This window comes from Pygocentrus nattereri, chromosome 8, assembly GCF_015220715.1.
Source record: "Pygocentrus nattereri isolate fPygNat1 chromosome 8, fPygNat1.pri, whole genome shotgun sequence".
In the NCBI taxonomy this organism is placed as follows: Eukaryota; Metazoa; Chordata; class Actinopteri; order Characiformes; family Serrasalmidae; genus Pygocentrus; species Pygocentrus nattereri.
Window position 1 is genome coordinate 2612841 of NC_051218.1, and position 10812 is coordinate 2623652.

The following is a 10812-nucleotide window of genomic DNA, read 5'->3' on the forward strand; positions in this document are numbered from 1 at the left end:
GAATGTAGACTGGTATGGAAGAGCACAGAAGCTCCTCCCCTTTACTGGACAGGGTAGCACACCTCTAATCCACATGTTTCAGTGGCCCTCACTGGTCTGGGCCTCAGTCCTTTACTACCAATCAGTGAATATGAATCGTTAGTTAGCTCTATACAAATGACATCATGTCAATATAACTTGTGTATAAAATTAACTTGTGTGTAAATCAAGAAGGGCATTTCACTTACTTCAAAATGTAAGAGTGGAAAAGCAACTGAATAAGTCTGCAGTTCAAGGCATTAATTAAAGAATTGATTTGCCGTCTACACGTGACAATCTGGTCACGTTTGCATCAAGTCTGCAGCAACCTTATCAACCTATGCACGGCGCTAAGAAGGGTAATATCATCCTTGGTAATTGAGTAGGACTTTTCTATGGACACAACACAGAAGTACCAGTTTTAATACATTCAATTGATCAATTTATAATTTAGATATACTTTATGGACAAAAGTACTGGGGCACCCAGGTGTTTGTCACAACCCGTGCTGATTATTAAAGTGTTTATTCTTTTACATAAATGGTTGCAACTGTAACAACCGTCATTTTCCTCTGGGATCAATAAAGGATTCTGATAACAGGTGGATCAAATTATGCACACAGCCTTGCAGCCTCGATAGACAAGCACTGGCAGTAGAAAGAGTCATACTGATGAGCTCAGTGACTTTAAACATGGCACTGTCATAGGATGCCACCTCTGCCACAAGTCAGTTAGTGAAATGTGTGTCCTGCTAGAGCTGCCCCAGACAACTGTAAGTGCTATAATTGTGAAATGGAAGCACGTAGAAGCAACAACAGCTTAGCCACGAAGTGGTAGACAACGCAAATTCACAGAGTGAGGCCGCCGAGTGCTGAAGTGCACAGTGTCTATCCTCTGTTGAATCACTCACTAACGAGTTTAAACAAGCTGGAGCAGTTTGTGGAAGTAACTTTTCTGTTCCAGCATGACTGAACCCCAGTGCATAAAGCAAGATCCATAAAGACATGGCTGGGTGAGTTTGGGGTGGAAAAACATAACTAGCCTTCACCGAGCCCAGACCTCAACCCCATCCAACACCTTTAGGTTAAACTAGAACAGAGATTGTGAGTTGGGCACTCTCGTCCAACATCAGTGTCTGCTGACCTCACAAATGCTCTTCTAGATGAATGAGCAAAAATTCCCACAGACACTTTCCAAAATCTTGTAAAAAGCTTCCCAGGAGAGTAGAAGCTGTTATAGCTGCAAAGGGAGGACCGACTCCATATTAATGCCTATGGATTTGTAATGGGATGTCACAAAATCTCCTGTAAGTAATATATGTAGGTGTCCCAATACTTTTGTCCATATGGTGTCAATATGATTCTGGTAGCAGAATGAGGGACTGCCAAGAATGTTTCACTGTCCATGTGCACTACAGTACAAGTGTGAACAAACTAGATTTTTGATTTTGTGTGTTTGTTTTGACTTTAGAGGGAATAATTACAGGTTTTGGGTTTTCAGTCAAGGTGATGAAAAAATGAAGCCTAATTTTGTGCTTTTCTATGTAACTACAGATAATCTACTCACTGGACCAGCATCAGTCCGCAGTGAGATTTTCACTTTTAATACCCTGAAGACGTCTAGAATCATAGTTATGCCCCAAAGCCGTGTAGACGACATCACCAAAGCTGCCCTGATGGTCAATCCTGGGGAACATCTTCAGCTCTTCTTTGCTGTGCTGAGGGAAGTTGATCTTAAACTTGTCTGTGAAAACGAGGCTTTTAAAGCATTACTGAGGTGAGGTTTACTGGGCTTTTCTTGTTCTTCGTGATTCTGTTGTCTGTTTATATCTTACAGGGTCATGAAATGAAGACTTAGTTTGTAAGAGCATCAGTTTAACAGTTAACACGTCATTTTTCTGAATTGTTTGTTTCTGCAGGGAGGGCCGTCTTTTCATCTGCAAGATAATATTCGACCTGATGAAGGACCCTACAGGTTCTACTGGTGCTGACTACATAATAATAGGTGAAGGTCAAAATCTTTGTGAAGAGAATGTAGACTGGTATGGAAGAGCACATAATGTGACTGATGGTTTGAGTAGTGCAAAACGATTCTCTACCCCCCCCCAATATGTTTGTCTGTAACTACATACAAGTAGACATATCAGGAGCTTTGTCCAGACATAAGAGTAAGTGTCCTATGTGCACACTTTGACACTCCAGGTGTTTAGAGGTGATTAGGAGTTTTTAAAATTTTTAGAATAAAAAAAAAAAGGCATCTCATGCTGATATTTTGTCCTCCTCATCGCTCAGTCACATTTTGATCTGTCCTTTTTATGACATTCATAATAACCAGAAGATAATGATTCTGTTGTAGTGCTGGACAGTGTCCACAAATTGTCTGGTCTGGACAGTGATGATGTGATTGTGCTTCTTAATTAAAGTAACTTAATGTACAGCACTTCTCCAACATGTATTGTTTTTAAAGACGCTATTTCACTTGATTTGATTATACACATACCTACCATGAAGGGGATTTTTTTTTGCCCACCACCAGCCCCCTCATGGGAGGACTATTTTTTTAAATGAGTGACTATTAAACTTTTAAATAAAAAAATATGTATTTGATAAAAAAATATATATATATATTGTTTTTAATGAGGGAGGATATATAAGAAAAAAACAAGAAAAGAAAAAAAATAATAAATTACATAATAGATGAAATTACTATTATCATTGTTATTAATAATAATCATAATCATAATAATAATATAGTAATGTGTGTGTGTGTGTTTGTAATTATCTGTGGGCAATGAGAGCAGATGTGCAGATGTCAGTGCTGGTAAATATCATTTTAAACACCTTTTGTCCAGTGTAATGTGTTCTATGGGTGATTTTATATTGTATGAGCTGTTGATTAGAACCTGTAATCAGATTTCTCTTATTTCTGCATATCTGTAACCAGAAATCGGCACTGGGAGTGATGGATAGATCTTTCCATTGTGTAATTGGCAGTTTTTTCCCCCTGATTTAGAAATTAGTTTAGATATTTTTGATATGAGTTCGTTTGAAAAGGATATATTCAAAAAATCTGAAATGGATTTTAGTCCCTTTAATTATGGAGCACAGTAAGGATTGTAGCTGGGGGAATTTGAGGAACTGATTGCTGCCAATGCCGTGGTTCTGCTTAAGATATGAGAATGATACCAGGGTATTGTTGTGGAACATATCATCGCTGTCCAATGAAAAACAAGTATCTCCAAAGTAGTAACTTTACAGGAGAGGGCAAAAACACTCTTACCTTTCAGTGTAAGTCAATGTAAAGAGATTGTGTGTACAGTGATTTTAAAGCATTTCTATTGGCCCATTAATCATGAAATCTTCACACAATGTAAAGGACAGCTGGTTTGTTGAAAAGATGTAGAAAACAAAAAATCAACAAAAATGGAGATGCATGGTTTTCATTGCACTGTCAGAGTTCTTAAACTTTGGTTATTGATTTTTAAAGTAAACCTGAGTAAAAGTAAAAGTAAAACTTTTTCAGAGTTTGGGTGATAAACGATAGGTCCGCTACCCGGATATCTTTGTTTAGTGATTGTGTTTTACCCATTTTAGAATATATTGTAATTGGTAATTGGTAATTCCAAGGAAATAATTGTAAAAATGTGGTGCTTCTAAATCTCCATATGTTTTTGAATGTTGTAATGTGGTCATTTTGATTCTTGGTGGTTTATTTTTCCAATAAAAATTTGAGATCGTGGTGACTAAAGTCTTGAACCAGGTCATTGGATGTTGAAATGGTATCACTGGGAATAAATAATTAGCTTTAGGCAACACGGTTATTTTGATTATAGCTATTCTACCTAAGGTTCATCCACCATTGGAGGCCATCACTTATTGTTTTGAGAAGGTGGGGTGTAATTAAGGTTGGGTGATTCTGAAAGCTGGGGGGAAATTTTGAAACCCAAATATGTGATGGAATTAAGTTGATTGAGTGCTGAATGGAATAGAAAGTGTCTGAAGCGGTGCATGGCAGATGTTCTAATTTATTGGTAGAACAGAGGATTTGGACCAGTTAACTGAGTAGTCTGAAATTTTAGAAGAATTTCCGATAGTTTGAATCATTCTTTTTATTGAGGAGGATGGGTCTTGTAAGAAAAGTAGGATGTCATCTGCATATAAACTAATTTTATGTTGAGCGTTTAATGTCAGAATTACTTCAATATTGACATTTTGGTGTATTGCAAGCAAGCAAGCAAGCAAAATTTATTTATATAGCGCTTTTTACAACAGGTGTTGTCACAAAGCAGCTTTACAGAACAATCAGCATTACAGAGAGAAGAGAAAAGAAGAGAGAAACTCCGGGTCCGAGCCCCCATGAGCAAGCCAGCGGCGACGGTGGCAAGGAAAAACTCCCTAAAAGAGGAAGAAACCTTGAGAGGAACCAAGACTCAGAAGGGGAACCCATCCTCCTATGGTCGACACCGGACAGCGAACATTATTAGTAAGAAGTATTATAGTAAAGTGGGAAAAGAAAGAGAGAGATCTGAGGGTGAGGACTGCACAGCGCTGTACAGCAAGAAGCTCAGTGGTGGTCAAACCGGTCCAGAAGGCTGGTGAGCAGCGGCACCAATCAAGGCAGTAGAGGCAACAGCATCAGGCGCACAGGATGGGCAGCTGATCAGCTCGGCAGAGAAAGGAGAAGAAAAAAAAACAGAGTTAATACTGTAAAGAGTGGCTGACCACAGATTACAGTAAAACAGAGCGTAGAGTGTAGACTCCAGCAGGTCTAGACCTGACAGGGAAGACTAATCACCAAATGCTTGACTGTACAAATAAGTTTTTAGCCTAGACTTAAAGATTGGGGCTGTGTCTGATTCCCGAACATTGGCAGGAAGATTATTCCAGAGCTGGGGGGCTTTGTATGAGAAAGCTCTCCCCCCTGATGTAGCTTTATTTATTCTAGGTACCAGTAGTAGGCCAGCACCTTGTGATCTAAGTAGGCGTGATGGTTCATAGTGGGAGAGGAGCTCACTCAGGTACTGAGGGGCGAGCCCGTTTAGAGCTTTATAGGTCAGTAATAGAATTTTATAATCAATGCGAAATTTAACTGGTAGCCAGTGCAGGGCTGATAAAACTGGACTAATATGGTCAAACTTCCTAGTTCTTGTGAGGACTCTGGCTGCAGCGTTCTGGACTAGCTGAAGCTTGTTAAGGCTTTTGCTGTGACATCCAGACAGCAGGGCATTACAATAATCTAGCCTTGAAGTGATAAATGCATGAACTAGCTTTTCTGCATCCTGTAGAGATAATGAATTTCTTAATTTAGCGATATTGCGGAGATGCAGGAAAGCTGTTCTAGTGATATTAGATATATGTGTGTCGAAAGAGAGATCAGCGTATTGCTGCAGCTTATGGTTCTATAAATACAGCAAATAAGTGTGGGGAGAGAGGGCATCCTTGTCTAGTGCCTCTGTGAAGAGTGAAACACTTTGATATTAGACCGTTAGTGGTTAAAGTGGCCATGGGTGAGGTAAATAAGATCTTGATCCATTGGATAAATGACTCTTCGAAACCAAACCTGTGTAATGTAGCGAATAGAAATTTCCAATTTACTTTATCAAAGGCTTTTTCTGCATCAAGGGTTACAATTGCTGTTTGTGATTCCTGGTTGGCAGCATATAGGGTAATGTTGAGTAGCCGGCAAATGCTGTCTTAATACTGTCTTTTCAGTTTCCCATAGTATTGTAGATTGGATTTCTGGGGGGTCATTTGTTTCTATAAAGGATACCCACTCTCTTTTGATGTAGGTTGAAAATTCAGAATCATTAAACGAAGAAGTGGATTATAAGGGCAGAGGTTCATGGGATGTTCACCCTCCTGTTTACCAGACAGGATAGCACACTTATTTCAGCGATCCTCTCTGGTCTGGGTCTCAGTCCTCAGTCCCTCGGTCCTCAGGCCTCAGCCTTTCTCATTCGAATGTGGGCATTTAAAGCTTGTAACAGACATTTATTTCACTTTGTAGCCGTTTTAAGGTGCCTCATGTAGCGCCCTGGCAGAGAGCTCAAACTGTGTTGGTCAGGCTACTCACAGTCAGTGATGTCCAGAAGGTCAAGAGTGACATTTATTTTTCCTCATGAAATTGGACCCATCCATTGTAAATCAAAACGTGATTGGTTGACTGCACTCATCTCCTAATTATACTAGTCCTTAATCTGGCATGCAAGGTTTTCAATTCAGCTCCTGAAGTCCTAACCAATGGGAGAGCTCTGGCTGTGTCTACCTAGAAAGCACAGAGAAAACGAACCCTCATTGGACTATTTTCTGTAGGACATTTAACCCTTTTGTTGCCAACCAAAATGCTTCAGGGAAATAGGAGTATTACTATAATACTTCCAGATATTAAAAACAAGAAGTATGATTATATTCAATAACAATTCTCTGAAGGCCTAAAACGTACATGGATTCCCACTGATTATTTCAATATTGATTAGAGGAAAAAAAGTGTATTTTTAAATGAATTTATGAATCTTTGTTTGGGCAGACAACCTTTTTAGACGCTGACCAATCCTTGCCTCCAAAATGTAGGAACAGTTACATTCCTTGGACCCTAATCTGTGGTTTGCTTAAATCATCCTATGGAATTGTATAGAAATTGTTTTATTGTATTAATCATGATGTTTTCCCTGTTTTAAGTTCACTTATCTGGTCTGTAAATAAAATATGCTGTTGTTGACCGAACCTTCATAAAATTGGTTGTTGTTATTTTTTGCACCACAAGGTGGCGGCATATGCTCTGCCATGAGTCTACCTATTAAAAATCACTTGCTTGATGGCCTCATACAAGAAAACACTAATCTATGCAGATTTAAGTTTTCATTTCAATGTACTCTGTAAGGCTTAAATAAACATTTTGGATTGTGTAATATGATTTTTTCCATCTGCAAGTCAAGTTTGAGATATTAATCAAGCGTTTAGTGAGTTCGTCGTATGGAAAGAGCGTAAAGTTATCTCTTATAAATAATGACGTATTTGTACTTTTAAGTGTTTAGATTGAGAGAATCACTTCTGAGAGCTCAATTTTAGCTGTTTCACTTGAGGACAGGTTTGAAGGCTGAGAGCTGATTGGTGTGGTGTGAGTGTTCTGTCCACTCCACTGCTACGTTATTGAATGTCTGTGTGTCCAAGGCCGGTCACCCTCCCACTGCGTGTCCCCATTCTGCGTCTGAAGGCCCCCCTAAATCCCCCCCGAGTGGTCTAGTTCATCCTGCGGCCATTCCGATTAGTGTGTTTATGGTGAGGGGAGCAAAGCTGCTGTGGTTATTATGGTAGTGAACACACCCAAAATGCAGACATTTGTATTTTTAATCAAGGTTGCTAATCGGTGAATTAATTTATTTGGGAATGAAGCAACCAGTAGAGTCTGATCTGCACAGTCAAAGATGTTTTCTGACGGGAAAGTCTTATAATAAACAATAATGAATGAACACAATAAAATGAAATAGAAATCTGCTGGAACTCTCATTTAGTTTGGTTCACAGCCTCTTTGATGACATTAACGTAGAGCAGTGGATCAAACAGTGTTAAAGCTTCAACGTGTGTGTCTTAATCTCGTATTAGAAAACGTCTCTCACGAGTGAGATACTGTATTTGCAGTTTAACCCTTGTGTGGTGTTCAGGTCTGTGGGACCCATTTCCAGTGTTTAAAAAGAGAAAAATGATGTGGTTTATTATTATTTCTTAACCTTTGCTCATTTTCTGTGAAGAACAATAAATAACACATTTTCAGTGCCTTCACTCTGTTCATTATTACATTAATGTCCTCCTACATTAAGGTTAGGGAAATTTGACCTCTGCAATTTTACCCAATCCGTGCAATGAATCACCACATGCACACTAGTGAACACACACACTAGGGGGCAGTGAGCACACTTGCCCAGAGGGGTGGGCAGCCCAATCCTCAGCGCCTGGGGAGCAGTTGGGGGTTAGGTGTCTTGCTCAAGGGCACCTCAGTCATGTACTGTCAGCTCAGGGGATCAAACCGGCGACCTTCTGGTCACAAGGTTGGTTCCCTAACCTTCAGCCCATGACTGCCCCTGGCCTGCTGTTAGTGTGTTTGTGTCTGTATGTATGTGTGTGTGTGTGTGTGTGTGTGTGTGTGTGTGTGTGTGTGTGTGTGTGTGTGTGTGTGTGTGTGTGTGTGTGTGTGTGAGGTTGGACAACGTGGACCTGCTGCTGACTGGCTACAGCTGCTAATTGAGGGCCCTACGCTGACACATCTGGTATTATTACATAAGGGCTACTAGGCTTTTGGAGTCGACACTCTAAAGCTAGTCTAGGACTAGTCTAACTATGCAGAAGTGCCTCTTCTCAAAATTTTTAACAAGACTCAAAACAATTTTATGTATTTACATTTGAAATCAGGTGGCACGATCAGTCAAATGAAGTATGACCGTATGCTTGATGGGTATCACTTTACCTGAAGTTACATTTGACATAAACACTTCATAACATGTTCACAAAGGTTTAATTCCACATTCATAAAGGACATATGTTTTACATGACACTAATTTGGGCTGCTTTGTCATTTTATTTTACTGAGATATGATTTTCAAAATAAAAGTCATTTTTTTAATTTTAAAAAAATTATGTTGATTTTTTTTTTTTAGTAAAAAGCCTCATTTCTGGACAGCCAAAATAAAAAAATAATAAAAACATGGTTTAACCCTTGGGTCATTAAGTGATTTGACATTCATGCACATTTCACCTATACTTTCAACTTCATTTTAGTTATTTGTTTTTCCTTCGTTACAGTAAATTACTTAAATATGCTAGGAACAATCATTTGACTGAATCTTATGTGGCAGTGGGACTGCATGCAGGACTTTTACAGGGTCATCATATTCATCCATTCCCTGTAGACGCTGGATAGCCACAAGAATGTAAGTAGACTTCTTTGAATTGCAATTTAAAAATACACAAAACATGCATTTCAGTCTGGTTAACCTCCATCACTTTTAAGGTAAAGGCAAAATGGAATGTATGGATCCTTAGTATAACAGTGCAACATATAGCCTCGATTAAATGGGATAACCAATGCACAATACTTGCACCTTCTCCAGCAACATAAGCAAAGAAGAACATCACTAAAAATAAGTATAAAATGTACATAAAGGGATAAAAGTGCCAGCATTTAACCCCAAAAGAATTTCAACTTAGGATAAATAATGTTTTCCTCAACAATATGCCCAAAACAGCCATAGAGTAAAAAAGAGAAAGCGGAACGAAGCGCAAAACACAAATGATTATGAAGAAACAGATCATTAAAAAGAAGTTGAAAGTGGCAATGCATTTAATTACCAAAACAGGGGTAAAGTGAGGTCATTTAGATTTTTCTCTGTCCAGAAATGAGGCATCTCACTGAAAATAACACCTTTTCCAAACATGAAATAGGGACTTTTATTTTGAAAAAAAGTCTCTCAGTAAAAAGACATAGTAGTCCATATTAATATCAGGTAAAACATGCTTGATACATGTTGTTTAAACATTCATGAACATGTTATGAGGTGTTTAAATAATACTTACTATCCAAATAGAGTGGGAACACAAATTGTTGCAATTTTCTGAAAGTATTTGTGAGGATAAGATTCTACTTTTCACTCAGATCTGTTTTACTCACTTACCTCATTCATAAGAATAGCACTGAACAAACTTTGGCTCTTATGTTGATTGATGCCAGATGTACGAAGCTCCACTGCAGCTGCTTTCTGGAGCTTTTTTTTTTTTTTTAAGCATCCAGTTGTTTTTTGACAGCTATAATATGTTGTTTGTTAATATTGATGTTGAAAATAATTTGCAAACAAGAGACTAACCCATCACAATCATATTTATCATATGGTCTAAGTACACTGACCAATCACAGACATTCCTTGATGTCTTTGGGTGTCCGGACAAATCAAGGCATTTAAGTGGTTTGACAAATGTACAGTTTGGTCAGATAATGCAGGCCAGTCTTAAACCCCTTTCTGCATGCCCCTAGTGGTCATTTTCTGAATTACACTGTTTTCAGATCAGTGGTGGTATATGTAATGAGTGGGAGTAAATGTAATGAGTTTCTGTACTTTAGTATTTTTGGTGTATCTGTACTGAAGTTTCTCCGTTACTGGGCGACTTTTTCCTTTCACTCCACTACATTTCAGAGTCTCATATCCGACTTTTTCCTCCTACATTTTGAGAAATCTGTCGTTCCTTTTGGTTTCTGTGTGTATAAAAACGTAACATGTCAAAACGAAAGAAGCGCAAAGCCAGAGCACCAATCAGGGCCCAGCGGTCACTTTGTTTAGAGCTGGTTTTGACCTGTTGGTCATACCGACCCAGTGCAGCACGCGGTTCAACGTCAGCGCAGCAGCGTAAAACTTTGGGAGAGTCTGTTCAACATAAATGATGAACTAACCTAACTTTGTGTAAATAGAGCTCAATATAGAAATATGTCCACATATGCAGTCGAGACTGACGCGGCTTTTTTCTGAATTTCTACAAACACCATTTCATTTTATAGTAAATGAGTTTGGGCTGGTTTATGTTTATGAACAGACGCCTACAGATCAACATAGTAAAGGAGCTCATCTGTGATCCTGAGTTTAAAGCCAGTTTTTATTCAACTTAAACTTGGAACTAAGTTGTAAATAAATCTGAAACTGAAACTTTGCTTGTGTGTAAAAAGTGATTTCAGAGCCACTCGGTTCTCCCTGATGGAAACTGTTTACCTTCAGTGTTTTGTGCTTCTGATCATTTTAATAGACGTCAGCGTCAC